The sequence below is a fragment of the Lissotriton helveticus genome, chromosome 6 (genome assembly GCF_964261635.1).
Source record: "Lissotriton helveticus chromosome 6, aLisHel1.1, whole genome shotgun sequence".
In the NCBI taxonomy this organism is placed as follows: Eukaryota; Metazoa; Chordata; class Amphibia; order Caudata; family Salamandridae; genus Lissotriton; species Lissotriton helveticus.
Window position 1 is genome coordinate 633,908,032 of NC_136067.1, and position 15,097 is coordinate 633,923,128.

Genomic DNA, 15,097 nt, shown 5'->3' on the forward strand with positions numbered 1-15,097 from the left:
AACCAGCAGACCGGACTATGGAAACGCCCTCTACACCGAAAGCAACAAAACCCTGCTGCGAAAACTCCAGACCATCCAAAACACCGCCGCCAGACCTCGGCATCCCACGACTAGACCACATCACCCAGCACCTACGAGACCTACACTGGTTCCCCGTCAAGAAGAGAACGACCTCCAAGCTACTCACTAACGCCTACAAATCTCTCCACAATGGTTCAGCTAAAGACTCTCCTTCTATGCATCCAAGAGAAGCCTCTGCTCCGCAGACCTCTCCCTTGCTGGAACCCCTTGCATCTGCAGAGCCAGACGGATGGAAGAGCCTACTCCTACATCACGGCAAAGACCTGGAACAAACTCCCACTCAGTATCAGATGTTGCCCCACTCTGCATGCCTTCAAAAAAGAGCCTCAGGACCTGGCTCTTTGGGTAAGACATAGGTGCATGAGTTCCCCCTACTGCCAGATCCTTGAGACCCTCGTGGGTGAGTAGCACACTTCACACATCCCTGATTGATTGATTGATTGACTCTGCACCAAAACACTCAGCCTGCAATGGCACTGTGGATGTGTAAAGGCACAGGGCCTCTAAGGGTGGCACAATTATTTCTACATAGTCTGGAGGCCTTCCCTGGTCACAGTGCCCTTGATACCTTTGGTATCCTTCACAAGGGACATGCATGTGGCCAGAGAGTTGCCAATTGGGTTTGCAACAGTATAGTTTTAGAGAAAGAACATAGGTCCTGGGTGTCTGCTTGGCAGGAACCCTGAGCACACTCAGTCAAAGAGCATCAACATTAGGCAAAAAGTGGGGGGCAACCATGTAAAAAAGGGCACTTTCCTACTTGCATCACATTCACTTTGTGGACTATTCCCAGACACTTTCCATTTTTGACGGGAGTAGTATGTTGGACTTTGGACTACAGACAATGTGGCATCAAAACCTATGGTTTCATCCACCATGATGGACTTTTCACTTTTGGTTTTCCCTATTTTATTACGCTCCTACCATCATCTCCTTGTGTTTGCTTTGTTCCCCATTAGGTGGCAGGGTATTCCCAGGTGTGGGTCCTGTGCCCACTTTGCCACTGGATTCAAGCTAGCCTGGCTGATGAAGGGAGTTAACAAGAAGCCGGTCCCAGAATACTTGTTTCAGGTTCAGGGAAGACCTGGATTGGTAGTTCGGACCAGACTGTTCCCATGATGGACAGCGTCAAGACTGATTTGCATGTAGGTGCGTCTGAACTGAGGTGGTGAAGTGAGCTAAAGAATGATGATGGAATGAACCCAGATCTGTGACTGGGGGTGAGTGTCTGAAAAGTTTCAGTGCTCCGGCTATCATCTCCTTGTGTTTGCTTTGTTTGTCCTTATATGGCATGGTATACCCAGACGTGGGTCATTTGCCTACTTTACCACTGAATTCAAGCTAGCCTGGCTGATGAAGGGTGTTACCCAGAAACTGGTCCCAGGATGTTTGTTTCCAGTTCAGGGAAGACCTGTCTTGGCAGTTCGGGCTGGACTTTTCCCATGATGCACAGGGTCAAGGTTGATCTGCGTATATCTGCACTGAGGTGGCGAAGTGAGCTAAAGCATGATGATGGATTGAACCCAGATCTGTGACTGGGGCTGAGTGTCTGAAAAGATTCAGCGCTCCATCCATCATCTCCTTGTGTTTGCTTTGCTCGCGCTTAGTTGGCAGGTTATGCCCAGAGGTGGGTTCCTACTCTCTTTGCCACTGAATTCAAGCTAGCCTGGCCGGTGAAGGATGTTACCCAGAAACCAGTCCCAGTATGCTTGTTTCTGATTCAGGGAAGACCTGGCTTGGCAGTTCGGGCTGGACTGTTCCAATGAGGCACAGGGTCAAGACTGATTTGCATATAGCTGGGTCTGAACTGAGGTGGCAAATTGAGCTAAATAATGATGATGGATTGAACCCAGATCTGTGACTTGGGGTGAGTGTCTGAAAAGTTTCAGAGCTCCGTCCATTATCTCCTTGTGTTTGCTTAGTTCGCCCTTAGTTTGCAGGGTATGCCCAGATGTGGGTCCTTTGCTCACTATGCCACTGGATTCAAGCTAGCCTGGCTGATGAATGGTGTTACCCATAAACCGGTCCCATGATGCTTGTTTCCGGTTCAGAGAAAACTTGGCTTGGCAGTTCGGGCTGGACTGTTCCCATGAGGCACAGGGTCAAGACTGATTTGCTTATAGCTGGGTCTGAACTGAGGTGGTGAAGTGAGCTAAAGAATGATGATGGATTGGACCCAGATCTGTGACTGGGGGTGAGTGTCTGAAAAGTTTCAGCGCTCCATCCATCATCTTCTTGTGCTTGTCTATTTTATTTTGAACATTTTAAATTTCCTCCTTGTTCAATACAAGAAATACGCCACTCACCAATTCATTGTCTCCTGCAATAACTCTCATATCTACTATTGTATATGTACTCCCATGTGAACTTTAGAATACTGTTAGAATTGGGGGTCTCTAGTTGGCACAGGTGGGTACTAGTGGCAAATAGGGACCCTCTCCTCTAGTCAGGATAAGGGGATTACACTCCTAAAATAACCCCTGTTCACCCCCTTGTTAGCTTGGCACGAGCAGCAAGACCTTATCTCAGAGGCGTTGTAAGTTAAGCATTTATGACCACATACAGTAACCCAGTGACAACACTACAAATGGACACCACACAAGGTTTTATATAAAAAATAAGTATATTTTATATAGAGTTACCACAAGACCAATAAACGACAAAAAGAATCAACAGTACTATTAGATTTCAAGAGTTTTGGTTAAAAGGCTTAATTCAAGGTTCTGTGTGAGTCGGTAGCCCGGTCTGGCTACAGCGTTGTTGAAATAACACATAGTCTAGCAAATCCAGCGGGCCCACTCAAATGTCGACAGACTCAGTCACAGTACCTTTTACTTGAGGCGGCCGGCAGGAATGTGCGAGCCGGTTCTGGTGTTTATCGCGGTGCAGAAAGGTAGCGTTGTAGGACGCGTTGTCCCTCGATGCAGTGCAGGCAGCGGCCCGTTGACCGAGTCGGTGGATCCAAGATGTGCGTTGCAGGGCGAGAAGGTGCTTCGTTGCGGGGCTCCCAGCTTGCAGTGCGGTGACAGAGCCAGAGTTTGGAAGCTGGCGTCGATCAGTCTGGACAGTGGTGCGAGTCGGGCGGTGCATCGCGAAACGTGCGAGGCGGTGCCCAACTCCGGTGCGTCCACAAGACTCGAAGTCAGCAGCAGTGACCGCGTCAGTCAAACCAGTACGAGTCGGTGTAGCGAGCCGTTGCACGTCGCGGTGTCCACCAGTCGCGGTGCAGGAAACGGCTCAGTGACAGCGTCAGGATGGAGTCGGTGAGCTCAGAGCTTGCGTTGTTCGAGGTAGACGTTGCTTGATGCGGTGCCTACAGGAAACCAGGCCAGTCGTGAGAGTCGGTCACAGCTCCCTGCCTCTGTAGCCACTGAAACATCGTTTCCAGCAGAAATCCAGAAAGGCTGGTGAAGTCTACTGGTCCTGAGACTTCGGTCAGGGGGCAAGCTATTTTCCAAGTGCTTGGAGATCTTTTCACAAGTTGAAAGTAAAGTACACAAAGTTCTTTCTCCTCTCTTTGGCAGTCAGGCAACCACTTCAGGCCAATTCCCCAAGCAGCACTTCAGCTTGGGAATAGTCTCTCCTCAGTTTCCTCAGTTTCCTCTCCTCAGCAGAGGTTTTGTCTTGTGAGTCCAGAAGTGATCTAATTTCTTGGGATCAGGGTCCCAATATTTATACCCCACAATCCTTTGTTCTCTGAGGGGAGAGGGGCCTGTGCCCAGTCCAAACCAGTTCTGAAGCACTCTGTTTACCAGACTTCTCCTTTCCTTTCACAGTGCAGGGTAGGCACATCAGACACCCCACAGGAGGTGGAGCCAGCATTGTGGAAGGCAAGTACAGTGCTGGAGCACTTTGTTGACAGTCTTCCTTCTTTTCTTTCAGTGTGCAGGGCAGAGACATCAGACGCACCATAGGGGGTGGAGCCAGCACTCTGGGTGGGCGGGCACAGTCCTATTCAGGTCCCAAGTGCAACTCCTCCCTCCGATCTAGATGCAGATCCCTCTATTCACCACTGGGCTGACTCATTCTGTCTCCTGGAATCCCCCAGCCCTGTCACTCAAACTCCAGACAAGGAATACACAACCTCGCAGAGGCAGGCTTAAATTGTTAGACAAGCAAATACCTACTTTCTAAAAGTGGTATTTGCAAACACAGAATATTAAAATAAACTTCACTGAAAGATGTATTTTATTATTATGAGTTCAGGCATACTAAACTTGACTTTCTACTGTGTTCACAGAGTCTGCTAGGATTATAAACATGTAATAAACTAGCAGCCCATTATGGCCTATGGAGAACAGGTAGCCTTGCAATAGTGAAAAACAAAAATGGCTGTAATTCACTCTTAGGACATGCCACACACATCAGAGCTTGTCCTACCTAATATTTACAATGCACCCTGCCCATGGGCCTACCATAGGGGTGACTAATATAAAGAAAAGGGAAGGTTTTGGGAATGGCAAGTGGGTGCACTTGCCAAGTCAGCATGACAGTTCCAGACTGCATGCAGGCTCTGCAATGGCAGACCTGGGTCGAGTGGTGCTCGAACAGAGTGCGCACAGGAGGATTTTGCATCCAGTCCGTGTTTTCTCTGCGTTTCTGCGTTCACCAAGCAGTAGCAGCCAGGCAGCAGCAGGCGTGGACGCTTCTCTCTACGGGCCCGTGGTCCCTGTTCACGGCCGGCAGTAACGTCCTGGAGTTACCCTGTTACCCTGTGCCCTGTGCCTGGCCGAGGACGACGAGGAAAACGAGGGTTCTGCAGTCCCGGCCGCAGCTCGCACTCCTGCCGAGCAGAGCAGAGCAGCCGGGGTACCCAGCGAGAAAGGAGGTGGAGGCTGCTCAGGACCCTCACACACGTAGAGAAGCGCGAAAGGAAGCAAGGACAGACAGCTGAGGTTTTGTTTTGTCTTGTTTTGTCGAAGGCCTGGTGTCCTGGTGTGCCTAGGATCCTGGCAGTACGGTGACACACACGGTCACACGGAGACACGCAAAAAAAAAAAAAGGGGGCACAAGGGAAGGGAGAAACACGGCGGCAGTGGAAAAGCAGGTATTCACAAGGGTGTCCAGGAGTCTTGCCCTGCCTGTCAATCGCTGGTGCCACTGGCAAATTGTGGACAACTGGTTCTGAGTAGCAAGCCAATGCTGACTGAAAGGCCCATTGTACCCTACTGAAACTGAGGTGATCGGTATGCTATGGTGTAGATGGCATTGTGGGGAGTAAAATAAGACTAAACAGCAATTTATAAATGCACATTTATGCCATTTATGCCACGTAGTAGAACTGCATAATTGTACAAACGCGGTGTTGTGTTGTGCGGGGGTTCAGGACGCAGGCGCAGGTGCAGTGTGGGGGAGCGGTACGAGCAATTATCTAAATACCTAAATACATAAAAGAGGAGGAGTTTACATACGGAAGCACAGCTGATTTTGAATTTGACTTGACCTCCCCAACTGGGCTGCTGTTTTATCGACCTGCATCCATTTGGCCCCTACCGGCCTCCACTGCTTGACCCCGACGGCTGGTGTTCTCGGCACCCGCAGTCATCTGGTTGCTTGATATTGCCAAGGCCCAATACTATACCACCTTAATAAAGCATTATTTTATGCTGACCTAAGTGCTGGTGGGGGGATTTGGGACGACTGGGCGTTGACATCCACAGAACTAAGTGACTGAGTCTGAAGGGGAAAAGAGCACACAGGCTGGGGAAGTGGAGATAGCGGCTATGGGTCTGTAAAGGGTGTTGAAGTAAAACGGAAAAACAGTCCATCAGGTTCCATCCGGCTTTGTCTACCCTTTGTTTCACTACTGTGTTCTAATTCAATCAGTGATAATCAGTGATAAGCCAGAGCAAAGTACAAGCATAACCAAACAGATTGGGGAAGTTGGGGAATTATGCATTCTGGGAAGGAGAGAATACCAGGAACAACTGTAAAACGCACAAAGAAAATGCAACAATCTAGGGTATCAAAAAAGGTTAAATTAAACACAGTTGGTCTAAATCAGACACTAATATCCCCAATAGCGAGGATGTTTGAGAAATCAGGTAAAATACCAAAGAAATTTTCATTCATGAAGGATCCGACTGGGGTGCTGTTGACTATACAACCAGATGGGGAAAACAAAAAACTACAGACCCCAATCCAACTAACAAGTAGTGAAATAACCAATAAACAGGGCATACAAAAAACCCTACAACATGAGAAGTATAACCCTCAAACCCAGCTAAATGAGCAAAAGGGGAACGAATTTCAAATCACAGATCGTGACCTACTAAGGGTAAATACAACTCAAGGGATGATATATCAAGGAGAATCACAAGAAATAGATATATTCGATTCAACGAGGGTATCAGAGGGAGGGATACTTCAATGTGAAAAATCAAAAGAAGCGGATAAATCGGATGAAACGGGTATATCTGAGGTAGTGAACAAGGAAATAAGTTGCCTTATAACCAACACTGAGCACAACATTCCTGAAGTCAACCTAGTATATAAGGAAGGTAGGAAGGAACAAAATCAGTTAACGATACCCATAGATGTGAATGTAGAAATCAAGAAAAGGTTACATGTAGCTCTCGATGACATCTTGCCTAATCCGCAGAATAACCACAATCATTAAAATAGCGGAGATATACATGAGTACAACGACCATCAAGGAAGAATATATGGCAACCCAAAAGGGGGGGAAGACACAGGAAGGAATGTAAATAATGAGGTTGATGTGAAAATAAATGATACCTTGGTGGTTTATGTATCTGCAGAAAACATTTGTCAGATCGACACAACAACACAAAATACTACTATAAAAAATAATTGCCAAAATGACAAGACTCCACAAATTAACCAATTGGGAAAAAATATATATATATTGGGATAAGGTGGGGTATTTTCTACCAAACGTCGACTCTTACTTTAGAGGCACTACAATACCAATCCAGTAAAATAGATATACAAATTGAACTGCTAAAAATGATGGCAAATACAGTTGCGGGGATTGATAATAAACTTGCCCAGCTGAATGGTTTGATAATTAGAGCACAGAATGATAATGAAAAAACAACTACAGAACGTATCTATTCACCTATTATAGACAAACTTGCAACAATACCTGAGGTTTTGAACAGTATAATAGAAGATACTAAACGTAGCATGGAAATGAAAAATAGTAACAATTATGAAAAAAAGAAAGACAATACAAAAAAAATCAAGTCAATCGATAAGTTGGATAATGAATTCATTAGCCTCATAGAAAACCATGAGGGCCCAAAAGTTATATCAGTAACAAACTCACAGACAAAAACAATACTTCAAGCTGAAAGAATTTCAACATTAGACGTACACCTATTGGACGTACATTCAATGGATCACTCAAGGGAGGATACTATTGACACTGAAACAAAGGTTGAACAGGAAACTAAGGAAGATGACATTAATGGCTTCTCTATGCTGTAAAAACGCCAAAGGAAAAAATTACGGAAAGCAAGAAAAAATGTAAAAACCAAACATTGTGCTATAATACAAGCAGATGAAGAACAGAGAACTATTATAGACGTGAATGGATACAATATAGGGAAAGATAGTGTTGTAATTAGAACAGACCAAGAACAGCAGAAACCCTTAGATTTGAACAAGCAGGATATAGAATTAATAAAGGAAGGAAAAAAGGTCGCATTACCGAATATGATTGGAAATAACAAATACTTCCCATTATTTGAACAAAAATTATCTAAGGGAATTGATCCAGCAAAAAGCGCTAAAACAACGCAAAAAGGGAAAGAACAAATTAAGCAGGATGAAAACAGCACAAGGAGGAATCTAGAGCCAAAAGTTGAATGGAGGAATATAGATCAAAAAATAAAAAAGGAAGTAAGGAGAATAATGGAAGAGCAGGAGGACATAAGGGCCCTGGATGGTTCACTGCAATCAGAGGGTGAGCTTCTCCAAGGGGAGGAGGGAGAAGATACTGATCCATTTACCAATAGTCCTCAAAGAGGGAAGGACAAGACCCCAATAAAAGTAATAATAAAAACTACTAAGCATCAATATCAATACGCCTATGAAAAAACAGAAATATCCACCAAAACTAATATGAGTGAGGAAGACAAAGGGAACACAAAAATGACAGAATGGGACCAGTTGGTTATTGAAAGCAGTGAAGGGGTAAAAAGAATTACTTACTAAACAAACCAAGCAAATGAAAAGGATTCTCAGTATAATCAGCCAACAAACAATAAAGTACAACTTATTTTCAAACCAGAATTTGAGTCTAGAGGTAGGCAAGATACCCTAAATCGAGGCAATATACTCAGATATTTAAGTCAATTCCGTCCCTCTGTAATATAGTGAGCAAGGATATCGACTCTATTGAATTATGACAGAAAAAACAAGTTCACAGGCTCCCTCGCTAATTACAGTAAATTCTCCGGTAATAGCAGATCTGATTCTGACCGAACAACAGGCATTCAAAGCCTGGGGTATACTAATTACTAAACAAGTCCCAAAGGTTTATCCAATACCGCTTATCACTGAAGAAAATACCCAGCAGGTTAAAACAGACAGGCAAATAGTTCCAGGACTCAAAAACGCCCAGGAAAGATCACCAAGGAAAGTGGGAGATTTGTCGCCTCAAAGGAATATGGGTAAAAACTCGGTAATAAATGAAACATGGATCACCAAGTCATGGCATAGCAATAAAGAACAATGATTTAATATTACTAGGCACCCCTCAGCCAAAGCAGATGAGATGGGACTAGAGCGAATGTGTTCATGGAACATAAATGGGTTGGGAGCAAAGATTCATAATGCACACATAGATTCAATATTGTTCCCGTCTCAGATTATTTTCTTACAAGAAACATGGGAAATCGAACCATTTGTTCTACATGGATACATAGGTCATTTTGAATATGCAAATAAAAACCATAAATTTGGTCGTCCAAGCTGAGGGCTAGCAACATTTATTTCTACTGACTTTCAGGTTGAGCACGAACGACTTGACTCAAAAAGTGCGAACATTCTAATAATTAATTTGAAGTATAAAACAACGAATCAGAAACCAAAGTCCTTATATTTGATTAATGTGTATATACAGCCAATACGCGCTAGTAGGGAGACAACGTGTGGGATACTTAATAAACTTTTATTGGAACTAATGTTGGCAGACCCTCTAGCGGATTACATTATGACTGGAGACTTTAACCTTAATCTAATGCCATCCTTTATAAGGGATGACATTTGTCAATCACAGGATTATCAAGGGTCAATCCCTCATCAGGACCTAGGAAAAGAAGCTAAGCCGTTCAGGAATAAAATTGGTACACCATTTGTCAAAGACATGGAAGCGATGGGTCTGCGAATACTAAATGGTCGATTTAAAGAAGATACGCCTCCGTCATACACATATTTCAAGCACAAGTCAAGGACACGGATTGACTACACAATGATATCTCTCAATATCTTCCAGAACATCATCGCATATTAACTAGAGAAAGTTACGGACAGTGATCATTGCCAACAGATAATAACAATCAACATTATGAATAAGGCAAATCAACAGTATCAAACGGTCCCTAGACATATTGGAACGGTAAATTATAAAAAACTGATTTGGACTACTAAAAATAAGGATGTGATGAATGAACAAGTTAGGCGAATACTAGAGATTTGCTTCAATGAAGGAACACTTGAAACCTCGATTGAACAGTGGGTAAAATGTACTATGATCCTGGTTAAACCCCAATTTCCCCAACAAAGGCAACGGAATACAACTAATCAAAATGATGATCGAACGGACAACAAATCATACATAAACCTGCCGTATACAATTACGAAATTAAAAAGATCCCAAAACAGGATGATAAGGCAAATTAAGAAATCTGTCGCTAATGAGGAAATATCAGACAAATTGAAAGCTGTAAATCAAAACTTGAGGAAACTAATATGGAATGAGAAAAATCAGGCAGTATTCTGGGCAAAATTATTCCATGCAAGTAATCAGACAAATTCAAGAGAGTTCTGAAAAATTATAAATGGCCTGGCAAGACCAAACAAAAGGGTTGTTTCCTCTGTTCTAACTGAGAAAGAATGGGTAACATTTCTCAGAAAACATTTAAACCAGAAAGGTATAACAAAAGCAAATATTGAAATACAATCTACAGATAGCTATGATTGTGATATGGAAACCCCAATCGCAGTAACAAAGGATCAACTAAAAAAAGTAATTAAAAAACAGAAAGATGGGGCACCAGGACCAAATGGAATTCCTTTCGCCCTATTTAAAGAAAATCCAGATCTATGGGCACCATACTTAGAAAAGGTATTCAAAGAAGTTATTAAGAAAGGCGTTATCCCGGAGTCATGGCTAGGATCATTAATTACGCCAATTTATAAAAAAGGTAACTGGGCGCTCGCAGAAAATTATAGGCTCATTACCCTTCAAGATACCGAGGCTAAGTTGTTTGCTAGGATCCTGCTTAATGGGTTGAACGAATGGGTGATAGAAAAAAGATTCTGCCGCTGAACCAAACTGGTTTCGTCAAAGGCTTAGGGACATCTACAAACATCCTGGCATTATCCCTTATAATGGACAAGTCAATTAGACTCAAGCAGCCTTTGTATGAATGTTTTGTAGACTTTAAATCAGCCTTTGATTGTGTCCAAAGAAATCTGCTGTGGAAAAAGCTCAGAGAAATGAATATTCCAAGGGCCTTGCTGAAAATGATCCAGCTCTTGTATAGCAAAACCTGGGTTAGGATAAGGATGGGGGATGGCCAAACGCTATCGAAGGAAATCCCAGCCATCAAAGGTCTAAAACAATACTGTGTACTGGCCCCACTTCTTTTCAATTTGTTCTTGGCTGATTTAACGGTGACTTTAGATGAATTAATTGGACATCCTCCAAAATTAGCTGATAGGCATATATCTAACTGGCTGTATGCAGATAATGCCATCCTTCTAAGTCACACAAAAATTGGGCTACAGCGACTAATCAATGAAACATGTACGTATGCAAAAGAAAATGGGATGGTGAATAATGAAACTAAAACGAAGATCATGGTAGTCTCTAAGAACAAAAAATTAAGACAAAAATGTAATTGGTATATTAAAAACATACAATTAGAGCAAGTCGATGTATACAAGTATTTGGAAGTATTATTTGATGAGAAGGGTAATTATCAGCCCCAAAAGAGAGATATTCAAAGGAAGACAAACTCCCTAATTGCTGCATTTAGAATCCTGCAGAAAACACTGGGCAACCTTACATATGGGCCGCTTTTAAAGATTATAGGGGCAAGACTGCTACCAACAATTACATATGGCAGTGAACCATTATTGGGAAAGGATACTGAAATAATAAATAAGGCTGTATCTAAAACATATAAATTACTATTTCACCTCCCAATTAATGCCTCGCCAGCCCAAATTAGACTGGAGTGTGGTTTAACGAACCAATATTATGCGAGGAAGGGACACTTTATTAAAACCTGGTACAGGATTAAAAACAATCACGACAATCAAAATATCGCAGCTATTATGGAAAGAGATAAGTAATAACACAAAGGCAACAGCATGGAACTATCTTAAAGAAGCTATAGAAGAGTTTGTGGTCATCCCAATTTGGAATAATACTATAACTAATGCATCATTCAAAAAAATAATCAATAGAACTACAAATCATGTATCACTCTTAAATGATAAAGATAGTCTTATAAAAAGAAAACATGCTTGGACTATAATAAATGGATATAAAAAAAAGAAGGTACAAGACTATTTGGAAACCCCGTGGTCAGAAAAAAACAAACAAATGTTTCTCAAAGCAAGATTTGGAATACTCCCGGGAACTTGCCACCTCCCTCCTTGGAAAATCAATGAAAGGTGTACATTATGTAGACTATGTAAAATTGGAGAAGAGAACATTGTCCACCTGTTATGTATTTGTCCGGGACTCCAAAATGAAAGGAAATCTTTACTTAAATTCCCTTTTAATGTATGTGGAATACGGACATGTAGGCAAGCCCTGAAATGTTGTCTCCAACCAAATGATATAGGTATGAATGCTACATTTGTAAAGTTTTTATTAATAGCAAAAACAAAATTAGGAGACTAAGTCTTAAATGAAGTATCTTAATCATTTTTAATGAATTTTATGAAGAAAGTGTATTTTTATTATATTTTTATTGTATTGGTTTTAGATACTAAAAGTGTTTATTATCGTAATTGTACATTGTAAGATTTTAAATAATCAAACAACAAAGAATAAAGACTCTGAATTGTGAAAGACAGACCTTAGACACGTTTTACAAGGCCGCTTCGGTGGGTGGCACAACCAGTGCTGCATGCCCACTAGCAGCATTTGGAATTACATGCCCTGGGTACACTCAGGGTCTGAAAAGTAAACCAAATAGTCAATCATGGAATCACCCATTAATATATTCATTTACAATAGGGAGAGCACATGCACTTTAGCACTGGTAAGCAGTGGTAAAGTGCCCAGAGTCATAAAACAGCCAGCAACAGGTCAGAAAAATATAGGAAGAAGGCAAAAAGTTCAGGGATGACACTGCAAAAAGGGCCAAGTCCAACAAATACCAAAACAAGGTATGTATGTAAGCATGGATATGTTGAATGTAAACAATGTTTAGTTTCAGCGCTCAATTCACCTCCTTGTGTTTTCTTTGTTTGCCCTGGATACAAGCTAGCCTGGCTGATGAGGGGTGTTACCCTGAAACCGGTCCCAGGATGCTTGTTTCTGGTTCAGGGAAGACCTGGCTTGGCAGTTTGGGCTGGGCTGGTGCCATGAGGCACAGGGTCAAGACTGATTTGCATATAGCTGGGTTGGAACTGAGGTGGCAAAGTGAGCTAAAGAACGATGATGGATTTAACCGAGATCAGTGACTGAGGGTGAGTGTCTGAAAAGTTTCACCGCTCCATCCTTAATTTCCTAGTGTTTGCTTTGTTTGCCCTAAGTTGGCAGGGTATACTGAGACATGGGTCCCTTGCTCACTTGACCACTGGATTCAAGCTAGCCTGGCTGATGAGGGTGTTACCCCGACACCGGTCCCAGGATGCTTTTTTCCAGTTCAGGGAAGACTTGGTTTGGAAGTTCGGGCTGGACTGTTCCCATAAGTCACAGGGTCAAGACTAATTTGCATATAGCTAGGTCGGAACTGAGGTGACACAGTGAGCTAAAGAAGGACGACGGATTCATCCCAGATCTGTGACTGGGGTCGAGTATCTGAAAAGTTTCAGTGCTCTGTCCATCATTTCCTTGTGTTTGCTTTAACTCAGAATCACAACCATGTCACACCAGCACATACATATAAGTGCCTGGTCTTATAACATCTTTCTTCCATTGTTACAATCATAGGCTAGCTTGATGTCAAAAACATTGCAAATAAGACATTACTCAAATATCCTGTTTCAGTCAACACGGATTCAGTCGAAGACCTTAACGTCATGGAATGAGGGGACATGTAAGAAAATACCCTATACAAAAGGCAATATAGAAATAGGTCTACATCATCAGCTGGAGCCATATTCCCTACCTCATAAAAGGAATCCTACATCAATTAAACCAAGAAACAGACACATGACAGTACAACATTTTTTGAGCAGAGGGTCATTGTAATCCATTGTTGCTGCATCTGGTGAAATGTCAAAAACAAATGTCAGGGATGTGCCACAAGTACTTTGGCCTACAATGAGATGACACATTAACAGCTGCATACAGTTCACATACAATGAGGATTTAGTTAATGTGAAAGAAGGAAGCATGATTTGGGCCCAATACAACATTGTGTTGGAGCACATGATGGCACACATATTATATTAGGACCATCACACCACAGGGAACAAGTTTAATGGAACCCTCTTAACTTCCATCGTATTGCTGCACAAGCTGTTTTGGTACAGCTTTTGTACACTCAAACTTTATGACGACATTCCCAGGAATAATACATGTCCACTTTATGCGTCAGAATAGCACCATATACCTGATAATGTTGCAGCTCTAAAATGTCCAACTGAAGATGCCATGGTGAAGGCATCTAAAACAGACCAAAACAAAGAGTTTAGCTGTGAAACCATACATATGGCGTAATTCACATTGTCTACTTCTAGAGAAAACAGTCTAAGAAAACATTTGAAGCAAAACAAATGTACAGTAACTAAACAAATACCTTTCACCACATTTTGCAAGAGCCTCATATGACTAGTATTTTGCATAAACATCCTCCTCACATCATCACAAGAGTTGCTATAGGAGTCAAAGTCATTACATCTCACACCATACTTACACTTATTAGAAGACGTTTTTGATGAGATCTTGACACAAGTCACCTCCTTCCTCTTCACCACTATCATTATCATTTGGCATTTCTGGTTCCTCAGCCAGTGCCTCTTCATGCCCTTCAGCCTCTGCAATATAAACAATGTTCTGTTGAAGGGCAATTTTGTGGAGCATGCAACAGACCACAGTGATTTGACACACCTTCCCGGGTGAGTAGAGGAGAGCTATCAAGGTCTTGTCCAGACATCTGAATCAGGCTTTCAGGAGCCAGAAGTCCCGCTCCACTGGCCGCCATGTTCTTCCATGGGCCTCATTGAATTGGACTTCTCCTGGTATAACCCAGCACCCATAGAAAATGGACTTTGATGAAATAGCACATATCACAACCAACCAAGCAGAGGTTAAAGGTTACACAACAGAGGAGGCAGAGAACATATACACGCTAATAAAAGATGTTAGGGACCTCCACAGCAAACCAGGACCGACCACGCAGATTATCAAACAATTACAGTACACATTACGTAAGGAAATCAATCAAAGGTTACACGCGACCACACTAATTCAGTACCACAAGGTCAAACGTATCCCTAGGGGATTACGCATTTCGCCTAAACCAATGCTATTCAAATTTAATAAACCCTTTATGCTCAGGTGGTATGCCATCCTGAACAAGTGCTCATTAGACCTTATGTTATTGATTGTGGAGGAATTATCAGTTGTTCTTAAGGA